The sequence below is a fragment of the Mesoplodon mirus genome (genome assembly GCF_964341445.2).
Source record: "Mesoplodon mirus genome assembly, chromosome: 10".
In the NCBI taxonomy this organism is placed as follows: Eukaryota; Metazoa; Chordata; class Mammalia; order Artiodactyla; family Ziphiidae; genus Mesoplodon; species Mesoplodon mirus.
In genome coordinates this window covers 93,274,084-93,297,609 of record NC_138986.1, presented here as the reverse complement: position 1 = coordinate 93,297,609, position 23,526 = coordinate 93,274,084, and the positions used below count along the sequence as shown (strand labels likewise).

Here is a 23,526-nt window from a genome sequence, read left to right as displayed (position 1 = left end):
CATCAAATCATAAGGGGAGCGAGCAGGGGAGGGAGCAGAAGAAGAAGAAAGGAACAAAGAATAACTACAAAATCAAGCAGAAAACAATGAACAAAATGGCAATAAGTACATACCTGTCAATAATTACCTTAAATGTAAATGAACTATTGCTCCAATCAAAAGACATGGAGTGGCTGAGTGGATAAAAAATCAAGACTGATATATATACTGCCTACAAGAGGCTCACTGCAGATCTAAAGACACACACAGACTGAAAGTGAGAGGATGAAAAGGTATTCCATGCAAATAGAAATGAAGAGAAATCTGGGGTAGTGATACTTATATCAGATAAAATAGACTTTATTTATTTATTTTCAAGATTAGAACACTTGTTTTATTGGGAAAAGTTCATATTGAAAACTACAATTGCTCACTCATAATTTATAAAATAATAATTTGATATATAAAATGAATTGTGTTCATTATGTAAGTACAAACGGTAAAAAAAATCCATATGGTGTATCATATATTTGCCATTCAGATAAATCTCACATCCCTGAATTCTCCTGTTGTATGTTTTGCATCAGATTTTAAAAATCTCTTTGTCAAGGAAAACCAGGTTTTTAACTAGATCAAGTTTTTGCTTATAGTTGCAATCTTTTAGAAGCTGTGTCTATATGATTAGAGCCCAGTCAAAACTAAGATAAAAAATTCAAGCCATTTCTTCTCTTTAGCCTTTTTCAATGTTACTTTTGTTATAGGAACCAACCACTGATGCTTTACTGAACAGCCTAATCCTATCCATCAGTCATGACCAGTCCATCTTTCAATCTCATCTATTCTGGTACTAAATACACACATACACACACACACACACACACACACACACACAAAACAGTACAGATTTATTAGTATAGCATTTTCCCACACTCCAACCCTATAAACTACTTTAAATGAGAAAATTTTATCTTAAAATTTTACTACTTAAGGAGGCCTTGCCACTGCAACAGGCTATGGCCATGAAAAAATACTTTCCTCAATGCCATATCAAGTTAACATGAAGCTTAGAAAGAAGTCACTTGTTAAGGTTATTAATTAGAAATTCTCACAAATAATACACATTTAAGAAATATTTTTGCTTCTTTAAATAGCTGGAGGCTTGAAAAATATTTATTTATTGTACTTCTTTTAGAATATTGGGTCAGTAACAATTTTTACTAATATCTCCCTCTTTTCCTTAGTGCTTAATAGACCTAGTCCATTCCATCCGGGAAAAACAAAAACTTGATTAGGTTACTCAAATTGCTGAAGCCTTCTTATTTCTACCTTATAAAGTGGTATGTTTAATATTCACATTCTTTTACAAATGCAGTATAAATGGTATAGATAGTTATAAGAAAATATTGGCATATTATAGATAGTTAAAAGAGTAAGTCTTGTTTAACTCTACAAGACACATGTAAAATATGAATATAAAGCTATAACACCATTTAAGAAACATTTTCTCCCAAATTATTTTAGCATTTTGCCTAGTTTAACTCTATAAACATTGCCATAAAAATAAGTTCAAATTATTCTGAGGAAAACAGTTTCTTTGTAGTCCATCTCAGTAGCAGTGATTTTCTTCTGCTCATTTCCCAACTTAGGTGGATGTGTACAAATACCTGGGCTTGGCATTTCCCTGGAGCCCACCTTCATTGTTGGGAAGGAAACAGAAGAAAGCACAGCCATCAGGATAATTGTGGCTGCCCATCTGAAGACTTAGGCCCAGTTATAGATGTAGTGACAAGAGGGTTGGTGTGAGGTCGAAAATCTAGGTGTACTTCACATGGTAAATTACAAGGGAGATGATATGGAATACAACAGCCAGGACCAGGAGGCCACAATTCAGTCTCAGAAGGACAAGCATTTGGGATCCACAGAAGGCAAAGAAGGAGAGGATGAAACAGATCACCAGGATGATAAAGCTGCAGAAAGGCTTGGTGGCAGCTCCCCTTCCCCACATGTACATCATGACGATCTGGCAGCCATCCTTGTAAGACATGCTGTAGCCACCCTTGTGAAAATATCACCATCACAGTAAGAACATGTGGATATTGTCACCCGACTTAAGCCAGCTGTGGCTGGCCATCACGATGATGTCAAAGGCGATGGTGCTGAGCAGAAGCAGGTGCAGGCCAGGCTGCAGGACAGCATCATGTCAGTGGCAGTGTGGAGGTGAGGAGTACGTGGGGATCAGACACCACTGGAGAGTGGCCCATGAGTGTGGGCAGCACAACAAAAAGGGCAGAATAGACTTTAAAACAAAGTCTGTAACAAGAGACAAAGAAGGACATCACATAATGATAAAGGGATATATATATATATATATATATATATATATATATATATATATATATAAAACATTCCATTCCAAAGCAGCAGAATACACATTCTTTTCAAATGCACATAGGGCATTCTCTGGGATAGATCACATGATAGGCCACAAAACATATCTCAGTAAATTTAAGAAGACTGAAATCATAGCAAGCATCCTTTCTGACTGCAAGTGCATAAGACCAGATATCAACTACAAAAAAAAGTGGAAAAAACAAACATGTAGAATCAAAACAATCTGCTACTAAGCAACCAGTGGGGTCATTGAAAAGTCAAAGAGAAAATAAAGAAATACCTTGAGTTAAATAAAAATGGAAACACAACATTCCAAAATGTATGGGATTTAGCAAAAGCAGTTCAAAGAGAAATATTATAGCGAAACAAGCCTACCTCAGGAAATAAGAAAAATCTTAAATAAGTGACTTAACCTTACACCTAAAAAAACAAGAAAAGGAAGAACAAAAAAACCCCAAAGTTAGTAGAAGGAAGGAAATTATATTGATCAGAGTAGAAATAAGGAGACTAAATAAACAGGAGAAAGGATCAATGAAACTAAGAGGTGGTTCTTTGAAAAGATGAACAAATTTAATAAAGCTTTAGACCAACTAATAATTAAAAAAAGAGAGGACCCAAATAAAGTCAGAAATGAGAGAGAAGTTACAATTGACACCACAGAAATGCAAAGGATCAAAGATACTACTACAAACAATTCTATGCCTACAAATTGGAACAACTAGAAAAATGGATGAATTCCTGGAAACATACAATCTCCCAAGACTGAATTAAGAAGAAATAAAGAATATGAATAGAATGATTACCAGTAGTGACATTGAATCAGTAATCAAAAAACTCCTAAAAAAAAAAAAGGTCCAGGAACAGAGGGCTTCACAGGTAAATTCTACCAAACATTTAAAGAAGAGTTAACACTTATCCTTATCAAACTTTTCCAGAAAATTGAAGAGGAAGAATCACCTCCAAACTCATTCTATAAGGCCAACATCACCCTGATAATGAAACCAGATAAAGACACCCCCCCAAAAAAATAGGCCAATATCACTGATTAATATAAATGCAAATATCCTCAACAAAATATTAGCAAACCAAGCTTAGCAACACATGAAAAAGCTCATACACCATGATCAAGTGGGATTTATCTCAGAGATCCAAGGATAATTCAATATCCACAAATCAATCAATTCAGTACACCACATTAACAAAAGGAAGGATAAAAATCACATGATCATCTCAATAGACGCAGAAAAAACTTTTGGCAGAATTCAACATCCATTTATAATAAAAATCTCAAAAAAGTGGGTAATAAGGGAACATACCTCAATATAGTAAAGGCCACATATGACTAACCCACAGCCAACATCATGCTCAGTAGTGAAAAGCTGAAAGCATTTTCTCTAAGATCAGGAATAAGAAAAGGCTGCTCATTCTCACCATTTGTTTTCAACATAGTACTGAATATTCTAGCCACAGTAATCAAAAAAGAAAAAAAAAAGGTAAGAAATCCAAATTGGAAAGGAATATATAAAATGTCACTGTTTGCAGATGACATGATACTATATATAGAAAATCTTAAAGACACCAACAAAAAACTATTAGAAACAATAAATATTTCAGTAAAGTATCAGGATACAAAATTAATATACAGAAATTGGTTATATTTCTTTTTTTTGGTTATATTTCTTTATAGTAACAATGAATTAGCAGAAAGAGAAATTAAGAAAACAATCCCATTTATAATTGCATCAAAAGAATAAAATACCTAGGAGTAAATTTAACCAAGGAGGTGAGAGATCTGTGCTTTGAAAACCATAAGATGTTGTCAAAACAAATTGAAATTGACACAAACATATGGAAACATATATCATGCTCATGAATTGGAAGAATTAATATTATTAAAAGGAGCATAGGCAATCTACAGATTCAATACAATCCCTATCATAATACCAATGACTTTTTTCAAAGAACTAGAACAAATAATTCTAAAATTTGTATGGGAACACAAAAGATCCTGAATGACCAAAACAATTTTGAGAAAGAAGAACAAAGCTAGAGGTACCCTGCATCCTGATTTCAAACAATACTCCAAAGCTACAGTAAGTAAAACAGTATGGTGCTGGCACAAAACAAACACATAAATCAATGGAACATATTAAAGAGACCAGAAATGAACCCACACATATATGGGCAATTAATCTATGGCAAAGAATGCAAGAATACACAATGGGGAAAAGACAGGCTCTTATATAAATGGTGTTGGGAAAACTAGGCAGCTACATGCAAATGAATCAAACTGTACTACTTTCTCACACTATATGCAAAAATAAACTATAAATGGACTAACAACTAAAATGTAAGACCTAAATCCATAAAACTCCTAGAAGAAAACATTGGCAGTATGCTCTTTGATATTTATCTTAGCAATAGTTTTTTGGATATGTCTCTTCTGGTAAGGGAAACAAAAACAAAAATACATAAATAGTTTTCACCAAACTAAAAAACATTTGCACAGCAAAGGAAATTATCAACAAAACAACAAGGCCACTGACTGAATGGAAGAAGATATTAACAAGTGATATATCTGATAAGGGATTAATATCCAAAATATACAAAGAACACTTAAAACAATATCAAAAAATCAAACAACCCCATTAAAAAATAGGCTGAGACACAAGAGGGAAGAGATAGGGGAACATATGTATATGTATAACTGACTCACTTTGTTATAAAGCAGAAACTAATAAAAAAAATTATTAAAAATAAATAAATAAATAAATAAATAAATAAATACCAAAAAAAAAAAAAGCAGAAACTAACACACCATTGTAAAGCAATTGTACTCCAATAAAGATGAAAAAAAAAAAAAAACAGGCTGAGGACCCGAAGAGAAATTCTTACCAAGAAGACATACAGATGGCCAACAGGCACATGAAAAGATGCTTAACTTTACTTATCATCAGGAAAATGCAAATCAAAGTCACAATGAACTACAACCTCACAAAAAGACATCAGATGGTTAACAACAAAAAGATAAGAAATAACAAGTATTGGTAGAGGTGTGGAGAAAAGAGTACCCTTGTGCACCGTTAATCAAAATGTAAATTGGTACAGACACAATGGAAAACAGTATGGAGGTTACTGAAAAAAATAAAAGTAAAACTACCATACAATCCAGCAATTCCACTTTTGGGTATCTTTCTGAAGAAAACAAAAACACTAGTTTGAGAAGATATATTCACCGTTATGTTCATTGCAGCATTATTTACAACAGTCAAGATATGGAAGCAACCTGTGTCCATTGATAAAGAAGAGGTTGTGTGTGTGCGTGTGTGTGTGTGTATAGGTATATGGATATACAAATATATTAACATTTTTTTATTAGATTCTTTATGGGGCTCCCCAGAAAGTTAAGAATAATTGTTAACAGAGAGCAAGAAAATGTAGGGTTATTGAAAAATGTTGTTGAAATGCCAAACCCCTCCTCTTCCTCATCCTTTGAGTCCCGGTCACCTTTGAGAATCTTTTCGGATTCTTCCAGATGGAGGTATTTGTCTTGCATTTATGCTGTGTTTGCAGTCTTTCTACCACATGCCGTGTGGATGGTAATGCTGCAGGTCTACAAACGGGTTTTTGGGAGTGTTCAACAATATCTTAAGAGAATATAAGGTGAACTTGGCCTGAATGTTCTTCCTTTCTTAGAGGTTTTAGTGTTCTTCACCATTGCATTCCAGAGCCTGGTACAGTGCTTTGCACTTTGTAGGAACTACTTAAGTGCTCAGTAACTGAATGCATGAAGAATGAATGAATGAATGTTTCACCTTGTAGGATAATGCTTAGTAAAATATTTTTCAACCACATAGTTTCCTAAAGTCTTTTAGTTAAAAGCATACAAGTGAAAGAAAAATGTGTTACCTTAAAAGAGAAACTGCCTATCTGTTCTTAACAAACTACTGCAAGATGCTGAATCATCAAAAAAGGCTAAGTGATATTACTTTCTCAGGACAAAAAGTGCACTAATACATTCTAAGAAGATTTTCAACAGGAAAGTTCACAGTTAAAGGTCATGGTACTTTAAGAGCCAAATACCTCTCAGCACCAGAAAGCAAAGTTAAATGGACAACCTCATTTTCTATGCTTTCTGCACAATTGTACTTCCATTGTCATTAATGTTTTAAATACAAATTTCCATACACTGGTCCTTCATGGGATCACATTTTCCTTCTAGAAATGCCTACTGTACTTTTGCACAGGATGGTGAAGGAAGATTTTTCTGAAGGGATGAGGTTATGATGAACTAAATGAGTCTTATGGAGGGAACTAAAGCAGGAGGGAAGCTTGGCAGGAGCTAGGGTGGGAAGGCCATGCCCCCCAGAAGGAAGGCATTGTTCTGGCTCTTGGCTGTTCTGTCCTTCCCACTGAGTCCCTGATATTCAGTGGGAACTGTGGTGAGGAAGAGCCTGGTGGGAATCCTGGCTGCAGCCACGTGGGTTGGGAGTTCATAGGTCTAAAGGTAGAGACAGTAGACATTTATGGGCATAAGACCTCAGTCTGGCCCAAAAGATAAAGGTTTCTGATCCCTGTTCTAAGGGCTCTATGTAATAAAGCCCTTACATCCTTTCAGACAAATATAACTAGCCCAAGTTTCTCTCTTTACTCATTTGCAAAATAAACAATTCTTCAATTAGAATACAAAATCATTTTTTTGGTAGGCACATTTATGTCAACAAAGACCAAGCTTTCATGTAAGGTTAGAATAATTTTTTTCAAATAATTTAGGCATTAATACAATAACAATAACAACAACAGATTTTGATAGCCTGAATAATTAAATTTGTGGTTTGCATTGATTGAATTCACTGGATAAGTACACATTTCTCTTCTTTCTCCTCTCATGGACCCACAGCAGAGTCTTTGAACAAATGTTAAATGATGGGAAATTTCTGTTTATTGTGTAATTCAATAGCCCAGCATTAGAGCTGCTCATTAGGAGATTGTAAGATGCAGTGACAAGGAAAATTACAATTTTCTTGTGCTGACTGGCACAAACAGTGGAATTATTTCCTGTTGTCCCTCAGTCATACAGAAGTATGAAGTTGACATGCAAGGATCAAACTGAAGATTTTTTTAGGGAGAAACAATAGAAAAGGGGAAAAAGAGAAAGATTGTGACGGAAGATTATGTTTATTGTGACAAGCTTTATCGCTCCAATATCAAGTTCGCTCCTTGGGGCTGAGTGAAGAGGAGAAGAAGGAAGTACAGAGGTGAGAACCAATAAGAAAAGCAGTGTGATGGGAGCAGCAATATTTCCAATCATTTATCATTGACACTCCCAAATGAGTGTTTGAGAATCAAATTATCTTGTCATTTCCCTAAGGATTGAAGTCATGAGTAATGAAAAAAGAAATCAAACTCACACCCTCTTCTCCGTAAAATCAGCCTGCTATTCAAGCAAGTGAAGTCCGTATCACGGCTGGTTCTAAATACAGGATTGCTTCATTACTTCTTAAACTCCCTGTCACATATATCGGTTCTTGCTGAAAACATCAGATGAGATTGCTGTATGGATTCCCTGGTTTTGAATACTGCTCTGTGTAAATAATATGCATGCCATTTCTAAACACATGGGGACCCCAATAAAGAATTTTATTTGATAAACAATGGATTTATTTTTATACCAAGAGACATTTTTTCTTTTGGAATTGTGGATATATAAAAATCTCGATTCCTCCATTCCATTCCACGTGCCAGCATTTATTCCATACATAGTGAGGCACTATGCTGATGGTTTTACATGCATCATCTCACTGGATCTTCTTAAGAATATTTAGATGGTATTGCTGTGCTCTTTGACAGTCCCATCTCCAGCTGTACCTTCTCAATGTACCTGATGCCCAGACATATTAAATGTCCTAGTCCTTGAAATACACATATCATTTCCCAGCCACATATATTTGCTACTCCCTCTTGCTATTGGACCTGGGAATGTCTACTTATCTTCCAAGATGCAGCTCAAACTGCAGTTCTTTTGTTTGATGCTCCTAGGCAGAACTGGTTACTGATTCCCTTTGCTCTCCTAACAACTTACAAAAGCCTCTGATTCCATTATATTGTATTTTTACTTGTATGTCTATATCTTGAAGTGGATTTAACACTTTTAAGGATGTGGATTATTATTTATTTATTTTTATAACTCCATGGCCTTAGCAGAGGTTCTGATCTATAAAAGATACTCTATAAATGTTTAGTAAATTGTTAAATAGTTGTAGTTAATTTCATTGATTTATTAATGTCCTTGCATTAGCATCTAAATTTATCCTGAAAAGTGACACTTTTTTTTGTTTCCATATTATTCTTAATTATAAGTATACTTAAATATTTTTCTGTGTTTCTGGAAAAGAACAGGTTTTTGCTTGTGCACATGAAGGAGGAATTATGTAACAAACTAATAAAAAAATTACGTGCTCTTTTTAGGTGGACACTTACTCTTCACAATGCCCCATTTCCACAAAGACTTGATGAGAATTTCCAGATTTAAAGTAATTCACAGTATCAAAATGAGAAGCTGCGTGATACGCTGGAAAAAACAGAGAATTTAGAACTCAGAGATATGGCTTTGAGTCATAAAATTTCCCCCTGATCACATGGGTAACTTTGGGGAACCCAGTTATTTTTAGCATCCGTTTACTTACAGAATCATTGTGAGGTTTAAGTAGAAGGACTTACTGAGTTATTGCTTTTCCAGATACTGGGTACATAGAATTGAATCAAACTGTCCAGTCCCTGTCCTTATGGAGCTGACATTCCTGAGGGGGATTGAGACAATAACCAAGTAAATATAAAATAGGCAGTGGTGATAGTGCTGGGAAGAAAACTGTGAGTGATCCACAGTGGCATGCTCTTTTAGTGAGGAGTACCAAGGAAGGCCTCTTTAATAAGGGGACATTTGAGCAGAAAGGGTAGAGGAGTGAGAGTGAGGGCCAAACTGGTGTGGGTGAAAATTGACCAGGCCAGAGAGGTCAGCTATTATCATTCTTTGAATACTTGCTTTGAATGTCCCCAAACTTGGAAGACATGCTAGTGATGACAGTGCTCTCAATGGAAGAAAGTGTGTACAGAGGGAGACTCTGTTCCCAGACATGTTCCCTCTTCAGAGCACCCTTCCTGTAGACCCTCTGGCCTCACTGGGTTGCTGCCATTGAAATTCAAGACATTTGCCTTTCCCCAATAATGATAGATTGTCCAATTGCTAACACATTTGTGTGCTCCCATGTGTACTTAAAAAAAAAACATGAATTTAGAGCTCTTAAATTTGCTTTCATAGTTTCTTAAAGTCTGTTCCTTTCTCCTATAAATATTGGCTAAACTGATCACTGCTTTGTACATATATTGAAAGAAGCAATGAGAAAAGTAAATGCATAGACCACTAATATTAAAATTAGCTTTGGGTACTCCCTGGGAGTCCAGTGGTTAAGACTCTGCACTTTCACTGCAGAAGACGTGGGTTCAATCCCTCGTCAGGGAGCTAAGACCCCACAAGCCCTGTGGTGTTGATAAATAAATAAATAAATAAAATTAACTTTAACACATAAAGCTTAGATACCTAGAAAAATGACCCTTTAACTTAGCAGGTAATTGCAGTTTTGAATGTGAATAAACCTCAGAGTATCTTTAATATTTTATTGGCCTAAGTTACCAACTTTCACTTTTCTCTGTTGTAGCAGATAAATAAAAAAGCAGAGATTTCTATCATAGCAGCACTATGCAGATTGACATTTATTGATTTCCATTAGTATTTGAGGTGGCTGGCATTTTACTTTTATATGCTGCATTAATAAATTGTGCTTAGAGGCTGCCTGTGCATTTTTTATTGAGGCCCCTCATTTGCTCTTGACTGTTTCCAAAAATTCTTTTGAGTTTTGAAATTTGCTTTTCTCTTGTTCTTTGTTTTCTTTTTTGGGAAATGTACAACTAGTACCACATAAGTCTATTTCCCAAGGAACACTAAAGCACAGAGAGGCATATTCTATTTCAATTTGTGGAGGTTATTTAAAGGATCTCTTTGTTTTTCCTGTTTCTAAAGTCCAAAAGAACAATGCTTTGCATATGCTGAAGCCACAGTACTGCAAATCAAAAAGAGATTCATTTTGGAACCTGGGTAACATTGGTGTGAATGAATGCAGTGTTTTCTGAGTGTTATTTTCAAGACCAGCCCTGACCAGTGGTCAAGTTTCCTTAAATCCACAGAAATAAGAGAAATAATAATGAAGTAAAATTTTAATGAATTAACAGTAATTAAATTTGAATACCTGACCTAAATCCAAGGTTACATCATTCAAATTTTTGGTGTTGTGTTCTTTTACGAATGATGGTCATTATAATTATTTTTATGCCTAGAATAATAATTATTTACTTTTTAAAATAAGAAATAGATTAACATAGTTCAAAATGTAAAAAAAAAAAAAAAAGTATGTCTTTCTACATCTGTCTCCTATTTGCTACGGTTCCCCCCAACCTACAAACATTCAGGTAATCACTGTCATTAGTATGCTTTTGGAGTTCCTTTATGGATACGTAAGCACAAACAAATATATGTTATTTCCCCTCTCCCCTTTTCCACAAAACAATAGCATATTATACACATAATTCTTCACATTGCCATTTTTAAATGATTTTGATAAATATATATAAAATAATATATGAAATATATTTGTATTCATATAAAAATATATAAATGATTATTGATGCACTGAAAGTAGCAAAACATGTATAGGATGGTCCCTTGTACCATTCATCCAGTTTACCCAGTGGTAACATGTTGCATAGCTTTAACACAATATTGAAGCCAGGGAATTGACATTGGTACAATCTACAGGGCATATTTAGATTTCACCAGGTTTACATGTATTTGTGTAAAATTAGTAAAATCTGGCAATCATTAATCTGTTCTTCATCTTTAAAATTTCATTTTGAAAATGTTATATATGTAGAAACTTACATATATACCTTTTGAGATAGGCTTTTTCACTCAGCATTATCACCTTCAGATTCATCCAAGTGGCTGCATGTATCAAGTTAGTTCCTTCTGACTGCTCTAGTTTTCACAATAAAGATGTCCCTTGGTTTGTTTAACCATTCTTCTGTTGAAGGACATTGGGTTGTTTCTAACTTTTGGCTATTACAAATGTAAAGCTGCTATGAACATTTATGAACATTATGAACATTTATGTTAATGTAAGGTTTCATTTCTCTGGGATAATACCCAAGAGTAAAAGTGCTAGGTGAAGTGACATATGCATGTTTAGGTTTATGAGAAACTGCCAAACTATTTTCTAGAATGGATGTACCATTTCACATCCCCACCACAGCATATGAGTGCGAGCATTTGGTGTTACCACTGTGTCTTTTAGCTACTCTGATAGATGTGTAGTAATATCTCATTGTGGTTTTAATTTGAATTTTCTTTATGGCTAGTGATGTTAGCATGTAATTATTTGCCATGTGTATGTTATTTCTGAAGACATGTCTGTTCATGTCTTTGCCCATTTAATATTTGGACTTGGGGGGTTTACTATCGAATATTAAGAATTTTTTACATGTTCTAAATATAAGACATCTGTCTGATATATATAGCTTGCAAATATTTTCTCCCAATCTGCAGTGTGTCTTTTGACCCTCTTCACATGGGCTTTCAAAAAGTTTTAAATTCTGATTAGATCTAATTTATTAATTTTTTCTTTCATGGATTGGGTTTTTGTGTCAAGGCTAAACTCGCTTTTATTGGGCTTCCCTGGTGGCACAGTGGTTGAGAGTCCGCCTGCCGATGCAGGGGACACGGGTTCGTGCCCCGGTCCGGGAAGATCCCACATGTCGCGGAGCGGCTAGGCCCGTGAGCCATGGCCGCTGAGCCTGTGCATCCAGAGCCTGTGCTCCGCAATGGGAGAGGCCACAGCAGTGAGAGGCCAGCGTACTGCAAAAAAAAAAAAAAAAAAAAAAAATCTCTTTTATTGCTATGTCTTGAATATTTTTTTCTGATCATTTTTTTCTAAAAGTTTTATAGTTTTGTTTCATATTTAATCCCGTGTCCCAAATTGAGTTAATTTTTGCTTAAAGTGTGAGTTTTAGGTTGAGATTCTTTTTTTTTTTTTTTGTCTATGGGTGCCTAATTGTTCAAACACCATTAGTTGAAAATACTATCTTTTCTCCATTGAATCACTGTGTACCTTTATAAAAAATCAGTTGACTGTATTTCTATCTGGGTTCTCTAGTCTGTTTGTTGATATATGTATTGACCTCTTTGCCAATACTGTAGCTGGAATACTGTAGCTTTATAGTTCTGTACATTTATAGTAAGCCTTGAATACTGAATAGTAAAACTTGAATAGTGTAGCTTTATAGTAAGACTTAACTTTAGGTATAGTAATTTCTCCCACTTTATTCTGCTTTATCAAAATAGTCTTAGCTTGTTTAGGTTCCTGGCTTTTCCACATAAATTTTAGAATAAGCTTGTGTATGTCTATAAAATACCTTCCAATTTTGATAGCAATTGCATTAAATCTACAGATCAATGTGGGGAGAGTTGTATCTTTACTATGTTGAATCTCCAAACCATAAACATGGTATGTCTCTTAATTTATTTAGATCCTCTTTCTATCACCAGCATTTTGTAAGTTATAACATTTAAATTCTGTATGTTTTGTTAGCTTTATGCCTAAGTATTTCATTTTCTTTGGAGTGAGTATTGCACATACTTTTTTTCTTTTATCTTAGTAAGATATCATTAAAAACATCACAGTTTATCGAGAGATTCCACATTTCTTTTTACAGTTTCATTATATGGCATTATGAAGTACCATACTTTAATTAAGTAATGGTCTACAGATGGATACTTGGATCATTTCTAATTTATAGCTATATTAAGAATAATTATACATATTTGTGGTAAATTTATGTGTATCTGCATGACACATCCCCAGGATTGAGATGATCAAATTGAAGAGTATGTGATTTGTAATTTTGGTATTTGACTATTGCCTTCCACAGAAACTCTGCCAGTTTGTACTCCTACCAACAATGTATGAGAGCAACTGTTTCTGCACAGCCTCCTCAGCAGAGTTTGAGGTCAAACTTTCTGACACTTTTACACAGTATAGTTTTAATTTAATTGTATCTTACATGTGAGTCAGTTTAAGCAAGCTTTCATTTGCTTAGGGGCTATTTGTGTTTATTTGTTTGCTTTTGGTTGGTGTGGAGATGGGCTGCCATTTCATGTTTTTATCCATTTTCCTATTGTGTTATGGGGATTTTTCTTGACAATTTACAGAAATCTCACTATATGTAAGGGAGGGCGACCCTTTCTCCGTGCCAGGAGTCAACACTTTTCCCGTTGTGTCATTTGCCTTTTGATTTTGATTATGATGTGTTTGGCATGGTATAACAAACAATGTCACAATGCATAGTCATGTACTTAAGGCATTTCATACATGTGCACCACATCTGTAGGATAAATTCTTAGCAGTTCAAAATTTATACACATTTGCAACAATATTCTGAAGACAGAGCTTTCAGAATATGTTTTTTTTTCTAAGTTATTTTGTAACTTAACACAATGGCAATAAAATCCCCACGAAGCATGTTTTTTAACTGGACAAACTGAAGTTAATATGGAAAAATAAACAAATGAATTTTTGGAAAATTCTCCAAAATATAAAGAGTCTGAGAAGACTAGTTCTACCAGACATGAAAACATAGTAAAAGTACTGTGTAATGTTTTGGGGTTTTTTTTGCAGTACGCAGGCCTCTCACTGTTGTGGCCTCTCCCGTTGCGGAGCACAGGCTCCGGACGCGCAGGCTAAGCGGCCATGGCTCACGGGCCCAGCCGCTCTGCGGCATGTGGGATCCTCCCGGACCGGGGCACGAACCCGTGTCCCCTGCATCGGCAGGCGGACTCTCAACCACTGCGCCACCAGGGAAGCCCAGTCCTGTGTAATTATAATAAGATGATGTTAGCAAATGAATACACAAAACAATGAAATGAAATAGGAAGTTCAATAATAGATACAGAGACATGTAGAAATTTGGTATATGATATACCTTGTATCTTAAATTACTGAAGAGAAAATGGGGTCGGCAACATTAGTATACCACTTTTTACTTTTCAGCTCAGCAAATTTCAAAAGTTTTATAGTTCTGTAAGGCTGTGGGAAAATAGGTCCTAATATATTGCTAGTAGGTGTCTAGGTGGCTACAACACCTGTGAAAGACCATTTGGCAATACTTTTTCTTGCTCGGCAGTGTGTATTTCTGATCTTTGACAAGGATTTTGTTCTTGTTTTAGTGATTATCTTTATAAGTTTACAGAATTGTCCTCACCTTGTACTGTGTACTTTGTACACAGATCTATAAATCTGCTACTCTGTACCATGATCTATCTCATGTGTCTTATTCTTCCTCTTCCCTCACCCTTTCTTTTCCTCTATACCCCAGTGTTATTCACTGTAAGTATTTTTTGAGTATCTGTCTTTGTACCTCTGTGTCATAGCTTTTCCTTGACCTCCCCATACGTACTTTCCATCTTATTCCACCCTGATCTATGTCCCAGAGGCTACTGACAGGTACGGACCAACAGGTAGGTCCTTTGCCACGTGGTCTCCAGTTAGGTTCAGGAGACCTGAAGGAGGGAGGAGAATAAAGTCAGGGACCTTCTGAGAGGTTACCTCAGACTGTTGTGCTCTTTGATTTTTCAAGGTAGCCTTCTTTATAGAACTTTCTCCTTCAGGTTCTAATACCTGCTCCTTTTCCTCATATTTTTGCGTCCTAGGGTGGTAACAGCTCTGCTGTTAATATTGCCACAGTGCCCATGCCTTTGAATATATTCTCTTTATAAGCCTCCTTTGAAAGACCCTAATTTGAGTGTGAAGCTTGTTTCATGCCGAGTACCTGAATAATTCAACTGTTACATATGTGTATTTAGATCCACCATATCTTATCTGCAATTCTGATATATAAGAAGTTCTAAAAAGTAAATTTGGGGGGGGGTAAATATGTTACAAATTTTCTTCCTGGCAAAATCTGAGCAAAACTCTTTATAGCCTTTTTTTCTATGATGTAGGATGAATAGTCATATGTTCCATTGCAGACGTATTCTTTAAAGCTGGTTTAGCTGTCTTCTTACTATGGAGAATTCTGTATATACACAAAAGTAGAAGAATATAATAAACCCCCATGTATCTATTTAACCAGTCCCAGCAACTATCTATTCATGACCAATCTGGTCCCATTTATACCAACATTCATTCTTTCCCAGGGCCCAATCAGGCAACAGAAACCACACAGTAATTAAAACAGGAGAATTTTAGTATAAATAATTACTTACTATAATAAGACACTGGAATAATCAGGGATTGGATAGTAAAAAGTAAACATTTTGTAGTATTAAAGGGAAGGGAAAGGTTAGAGCACTTTTTAAGATTTTACCCTCTAGAGAATACATTTTTTGTTATAACAGAGACAACAAACATGGCCCTGAAAATACGGCTCTGGCCAAACTATGCAATTTTTATGCATCTCCCCAATTTTTGTTTCTCTGAATTTATTAGTGTGGAGAAAGGTTTCTGCAAACAGTTCTGGTAACCCCAATTCCTATATCTGCTGTTAAGTAGGCAATGTATTATTTCAGGGTGAGCTTCTCACCTACAGGAAGTGAATTTTTGCTGGTGTTTCTGAGTTTTCTTGGTACTTCATCCTCATGTGTTTCTATTCTTCTTTTCACTTTCTGCTTAACATCAGCAGTTATATTTAATTTGGCATCTGCAGATTATAGATTACATTTATCTCTTTATTTTGCAGAAAATGAAGTTTGGGTTTTTGTACTTTTTCCTCCCTGCTGCTTTTCTATAATTTTTCAGCATAAGCAGAGAAGAAAATTGCTCATTTGATTTTTAATGTCTACACTCAGTAAAGGAAAAATTTGGCAATCTTATATTTCTAATTCTCTCTCTCTCTCTTTTGAAACTTGAGTAATAGAAATGTGAAGACTGGAGAACCAGTAACACTGTGAATAAATACAAATTTTGGAGATACAGAAATCTGAATTACAATCTTGCTTTCCTACTTACTGTTTGTGCAACTTACTGTGTTGAGCAATTTATTATTACTGAGCCACAGCTTCCTCAGATATAAAATATGGATAATAATAACGATTTTATAGGATAGTTGTAAAGACTACATGAGGAAAGCTATGCCCAACATTTGCCTTCTTAGCTGTTCGACATTTATTAGTGTTCCCCTGCTGTCAAGGACCCTACTGAACTTTTTAGCAGGTGCTTAAGTAGTATAAAAAACCTTTTTTAAAACGATTTATTTATTTGTTTGTTTATTGTCTGCACGGCATGTGGGATCTTAGTTCCCCGACCAGGGATCGAACCTGAGTTCCCTACATTGGAAGTGTGGAGTCTTAACCACTGGACTGCCAGGGAAGTCCATAAAAAATCTTTTTTTAAAAAAAAAAACTAAATTCATCTAAGTAATTCATTTTAATATCCTAAACAGTTGTGCCTCTTGGTAAGGGGGGAGATCAATACATGATCAGTATGTAAATGGATGTAAATTGTTATAATCTTTGGAAAAGTAGAAAGTCTGATTTTTAAGGGAAACATAGGCATGAAACAGAAGTTTATTCTTGTGTCAAAAATCACACCAAAATGCAAATTTATGATTAAAAAAATAGATTGCCTAGGTGCCTTCAAAAACATGATTGGGATTGCATTGCCTTCACTTAAGAGTTCTATAGAGCTTCCCTGGTGGCGCAGTGGTTGAGAGTCTGCCTGCCGATGCAGGGGACACAGGTTCGTGCCCCGGTCTGGGAAGATCCCACATGCCACGGAGCGGCTGGGCCCGTGAGCCATGGCCACTGAGCCTGCGCGTCTGGAGCCTGTGCTCCGCAATGGGAGAGGCCACAACAGTGAGAGGCCCGCGTACCGCAAAAAAAAAAAAAAAAAAAAAAAAAAAAAAAAGTGAGTTCTATAAACATCATGAGATCAGGTAAAAAAATATATCACTATCTTCTTCCCTTCTTTTATTTGTGAAAAATACGAGTCATCTCCACAGATAGCTCAGAAAATTTTCTGCTGCTTCTAGATGATTATAACTTTATGTATTGTATTTATGTAGTGCTCAATGGCTTCTGAGAATGTAAAGTATAATAGAGAAAATTTTCTGACAGTTTATTTTATGAAACTATAGTTTTCATATTTCAAGGAAGGAATGAAAGGAAATGAATGAGACAATAAACAAGAATGTTTAAAGGAAGGATGGTTGATAATAAGGTCAGCTGTTTCCTGGAAGCTTGCACAGAATATATTTCTGTCTCATTTCCCTTTTCACCACACGCTTATACACATACATTTGATATTGTACACTAACATAGATGCAAGAAAGGACAATAGAGGTGTATTTCCCATTTTTGAAATATTAAATATTAAATTCATATACATACAAATAGTACTGTTCTTGTTTTCCTTGTGCTCTAAATACATACATTGCCTGTCTACTGATAATCCAGTGTAGGGTGAAGCAAACATTTTTATTTACTTTTAGGATACACAAAGTCTCTTCTACATAAGTCTCATTTATATTTTAATTATAAAAAGGCATTTGAAAGATAATGTGGTTTTTCTGAAGGAACTCTGGGTAGTTTCTCACAAATAACTGGAAAAAATGTCCAGCTACAATACTTTATTAACTTCAGAGAACAACCTTCTTTCATGTCAAATGGTGTGTATTTTCACTTTGCTATGACTTAAAAAATTCACAGATCACATTATTTCTCTTCAAAATTAAAATATATCTCTACTTAGAACCCATAAGTAAGTATCAAAACATGAAAACATGAGAACCTTAATTCTATGGATTGATTTGAGCTGTGAATCATTATGACAATGATGTTTGGTTTTTGTAAGAGTATATTTTCGAAAGTGTTTTATGAAAGTGTCACTTTTCTTCTGTAAAAATCTCATTTACCATGTAGAAAGAAAACATGGTAATTAAAATGAAAATGTCTTGCATATAAAGACTCATTAAACGATAATTCCAGAAAAGGAATTTTGAAAATAATTCTAATTCAAAGTGGAATTTAGTAATTTACACATATAAGTTAAATTCAAATTATATACTTACTTTTGAAAATTAACATTTGAAGTCTAGTGATACATTTTACATTATATATCTTTAAAGTATCCTTTGTGGGCTTCCCTGGTGGTACAGTGGTTAAAAATCCGCCTGCCAATGCAGGGGACACGGGTTTGAGCCCTAGTCTGGAAAGATCCCACATGCAGTGGAGCAACTAAGCCCACGAGCCACAACTACTGAGCCCGTGTGCCGCAACTACTGAAGCCCATGTGCCTAGAGCCTGTGCTCCACAACAAGAGAAGCCACCACAATGAGCAGCCTGCACACAGCAATGAAGAGTAGCCCCCACTGGCCACAACTAGAGAAAAACCTGCCTGCAGCAATGAAGACCCAACACAGACAAAAATAAAATAAATTAAAGTATCCCTTGCTTTTCTGAAAGAAAACGCTTGGGGTTTTTTTTGGAACAACATTGAATATTCAAATAGAAAATTTTATCCCTACTCTGATGTTAAATCACTTTAAACTTCAGTTGTCTACTATGCATACTACAGACGTTACTGCCATAGTGTAGATGTTGATTTCCTGCTTTTACTTTGTTGACTGAAAAAAAATGCACAACGTGAGAGTTGTGAGTTAAGTTTTATTTGGGGCAAAATGAGCACTATAGCCTAGGAGACAGCATCTCAGAGAGCTCTGAGGAACTGTTCTGAAGAGGTAGCAGGGGAAGTCAGTGTATATGTGACTGGTAAAGGGGGATACATGCAATCAAGCACATATTTTTTGCAGAAGGTTTCTGCTAGTCATGAGGAGCAGATGTTTCTGTTAATAATTTTAGTGCTTTTCTAGGTATGAGAAGATGCAAAAATTTGGGCTCATAAAAATTCCTGAAAGTATCGAGCTATCCAAAGACCTGTTCTGTCAGTTTTTCCCAGAACACAGAGTATGTCACTCCTGATCTCCACCCTGAACTCCTTTCAAAGTGTGTTGAAAGTCAGCGGCTGCAGTGGCTAGTGGCTAAATAATACCCCAGGAGAATAGTGACTGCCCTGAATTCTCCAGCTGTTAGTACTGTGATTTCTCTATGGGATAACTCATAATAAAACTTCAGAATAATATAACTAGTAGTTTCCCCACTGATCGAGACTCTCATTCTTGCTAAGTCAAATGGGAAGGAAGCTGATGAGTTGGCATAATTTTATTTCAACGCTTTGTTCTTCTCAAAGCAATTTTGGCCTTTTTTCATATTTCTTACATTGAGTGAAAAGAAAGGAGGAGTTATATTTATTCTTGAAATCCCATTTATTACCCAGAAGAAAGTTTTGCACTGCATACATTCTAGGACTAGAATTCTTTGTCCTTTTCTTCTGTAGTACACGTTCCAAACTTTGGAAGCTTTTCCTGCCATGTTGTATTTCACCTTAGGGACCTGCTGCCCCTTGAAAATATTTGAATACCACTTGACCATATACAGTGTTCTTTCACAGTCGTCTTACTTGATATCTGAAACAACGCTGTGAAATAGATACTACTGAACTGTAGAGAAACCCGACTTACCCGATTATAAAATTAATAGAACTTAATTACAAATCCTATGGACTTCAGACATTACACTCAATTCCAACACACTCTACAGACTCTTAGAGAAAAATCCCTGTGTAACTTATGCCAAAGAAACGACCTACAGTTTCTTAGTTGGAGATGAGAAAGGGAGGAAAAGGACATAAGGGACAATAAATGTTAGATTTGTTTAAGGAATTAAGAGCTCTTTCCTTAATTGACAAACTTACACAAAGACTAAAAAAATGGAAGGCTGCTAAGATAATTTGAAGGCACTAAAAATCGCTAAGCAGAGAATGAAGAAAACCAGTATTTACTGAATACTTTCATGTGTTGGTCTCTTTGAAAAGTGCTTGTAAATACTAATGCATCGAAGATCTATTGCTTTCTGTGTCTGAACTTTCTCCTTTGGAAATGATCCTTCCCTTCCTTTCAGATAATCTGTCCCCCACTCCTTTCTCCCTCTGGCAAAAACTTTATACATATTATTGCAGATGTTGCAACCATATTATCAAGTGACCCAACTTCTGGTCACTCTTGATTCATTCAGGAGGTGGGCACCAATTGGGACAATGAACCTCTTCTTATTTTGAACTTGAAAGTAAGAGTCAGGTAGCAAAGCAACAATACTAAAGAAATGTACAAAACCATGTTTTCTGCCATAGGGACCAGGAAAAGCGTGTAAGACTCATATGAAAAGAGAATATGTTAATCAAGTAAAGATGGAAAGTAGAATAAATTAATATAGATATGATATAATCACACATCTCTCTCTATATATAGTACAAGTCTCTTAGTCAGATCAGGTTGCTATAACAGAATACCATAGACTGGGTGGCTTAAACAACAGAAATTTATTTCTCACATAAAAAAATTATGGGGGGTGGAGAGCCCAAAAGCAGGTTATCAGCAGACCAAGACATATAATTAAAATGGCAAAAGTTAAAGATAAGGAGAGACTTCTAAAGGCAGCAAGAGAAAAAGAGAAAGTCATATCCGAAGAAATCCCATAAAGTTATCAGGTGATTTTTCTGCAGAAACTTTGCAGGCCTGAAGGGGGTGGCATTATATAATTAAAGTGATGAAACAGAAAAACCTGCATCCCAGGATACTCTACCCAACAAAATTATCATTTAGAATTGAAGGAGAGATAAAAAAAAAAACTTCTCAGACAAGCAAAAACTAAGAGTTCATCAATACTAAACCTACCATAAAAGAAATGTTAAAAGCTCTTCTCTAAATGGAAAAGAGAAAGCTATAAAAAGGAGTAAAAATCTATAGGAAAGGAAAAATCCCTCTAGGGAAGACAAATATATACTGAAGGCTGAGGAACAAACAGTTAAATAAGCTAGTACAAAGAATAAAAGGCAAAAAATTGTAAAATCAATTATAACTACAATAAACAGTGAAGGGATAAACATGAAGGTACAAAATACGACATCAAAACACAAAATGTGTGGGACGAGAGTTAAAAAAATATAGATCTTTTAGAATGTGTTTGAAGTTAAATGACTACCAGTTTAAAACAAGTAGATATAGTTATAGGTCAGTATATATGAATTCCATGCTAACCACAAATCAAAAATCTGCAGCAGGTACACAAGACCTAGAGAGAAAGGAACACAAGCATACCACAAAAGAAAATCATCAAACTACAAAGGGAGAAATTAAAAGAAGAAAGAACAGAGAACAATTACAAAAACAACCAGAAAACAAGTAATAAAATGGCAATAAGTACATACCTATTAATAATCACTTTAAATGTCAGTGGACTAAGTGCTCAAATCAAAAGACACAAGGTGGCTGGGACTTCCCTGGTGGTGCAGTGGTTAAGAATCCTCCTGCCAGTGCAGGGGACACGGGTTCAAGCCCTGGTCCAGGAAGATCCCACATGCCACAGAGCAACTAAGCCTGTGTGCCACAACTACTGAAGCCCACGCACCTAGAGCCTGTGCTCTGCAACAAGAGCAGCCACCACAATGAGAAGCCTGTGCACTGCAATCGCAATGAAGAGTAGCCCCACTCGTTGCAACTAGAGGATGCTCATGCACAGCAACGAAGACCCAACGCAGCCAAAAAAAAAAAAAAAAAGAAAAGACACATGGTGGCTGATTGGATTAAAAAAATATCTATATGCTGCTTACAAGGAGACTCACTTCGGAGCTAAAGACACACAAAGACTGAAAGTGGGAGGATGGAAAAAGATATATTATGATAATGGAAATGACAGGAAGGATCGGCTCCTTGTGTGTACTCCTGAGAGTAGCAGTGGGAGTGAGCTCAAGTAGACAGGGAACGTGTACAGAAAGCAGTCCAAGGTCTGTGGGCAGGGGAGGAACTTGCCCACAATCTTGAGCTGTAGTGCCACCTTTGGGAAAACAAAATAGAAGTTTCCAGCAGCTAGCCAGCCAGCCTGGTGCATTGTAAGATCAAGAGGAAACATATGAGTTTAAGATTTATGCCACAAGAGGGAGAAAGAGGCATGGAGAGGTACATCTATACAAGGCTGAAGAAGGAAGTCACAGATTACATAGCAGGACTAATGAAAAGTAACTCTTACCTGAAGGTAGCTGGTAAAGATTGGAGGAGGTGACTGCTACTTTAAATGTGACATCAATGCAAGACTCCAAGGAACATGAAAAATCAAGGAAATATGACATCACCAAAAGATCATAATATTCCTCTTAAACAAACCCAATGACATGGAGATCTGTAATTTACCCAATAAAGAATTAAAAATAGATGTTTTGTGGAAACTCAATTATCTACAAGAAAACACAGAAAGACAACTCAGCAAAATCAGGAAAACAAAATGAGAAATTTAATAAAGAAATAGAAAAGATAAAAAATAACCAAATAGAAATTCTGGAGCTGAAGACTTCAATGAGTGAAATAAGAATACAGCAGAGAGCATCAACAGCAGAATGTTTAAGTTCTTGAAGGTAATGGATTATCTCATTATTTCAAACCAAAATAATCTTCTCCAAGACACATTGTAATGAAAGTGTCAAAATTCAAAGACCAAGTGAGAATCCTAAAAGCAGCAAAAGAATAACAGTTTGTAAGCCACAAAGGAACCCCCATTAGGGTATCAGCAGATTTCTCAGCAGAAACCTTACTGGTTGAGAGAATGGGATGGTATATTCAAATTGCAGGAAAAAAAAAAAAGCCAGCCAAGGATACTCTATCTGGCAAAATTATCCTTCAGATATAAAGGAGAAATAAAGACTTTCCTAAACAAATAAAAGCCGAGGGAATTCTTTATCACTAGACCTGTCTTATGAGAAATTCTAAAAGAAGTTCTTTGAGCTGATATAAAAAGATACTAGTTAGTAACATTAAAACATATGAAAGTATACAATACACAGGTAAAGGTAAATATACAGTATGACATAGAAAACTCTAATCTGTAATATGATGATGTGTAATATGATATGTGATCTGTAATATCATATAATATATGATCTGTAATAT

At 35.5% G+C, this 23,526-nt stretch overlaps 1 pseudogene across 1 annotated transcript in view; it reads left to right on the top strand.

Moving 5' to 3' along the window:
• Positions 1 to 1,807: 1,807 nt before the first annotated feature.
• LOC309811206 (NEDD4-binding protein 2-like 1) overlaps positions 1,808 to 23,526 on the top strand; it is a 51,675-nt pseudogene continuing 29,956 nt past the window's right edge. Inside the window, exons 1-2 of the transcript in view lie at positions 1,808 to 2,014; positions 2,093 to 2,196. The product of the transcript in view is annotated as an NEDD4-binding protein 2-like 1 (transcript). The remainder of the gene's footprint in view (positions 2,015 to 2,092; positions 2,197 to 23,526) is intronic.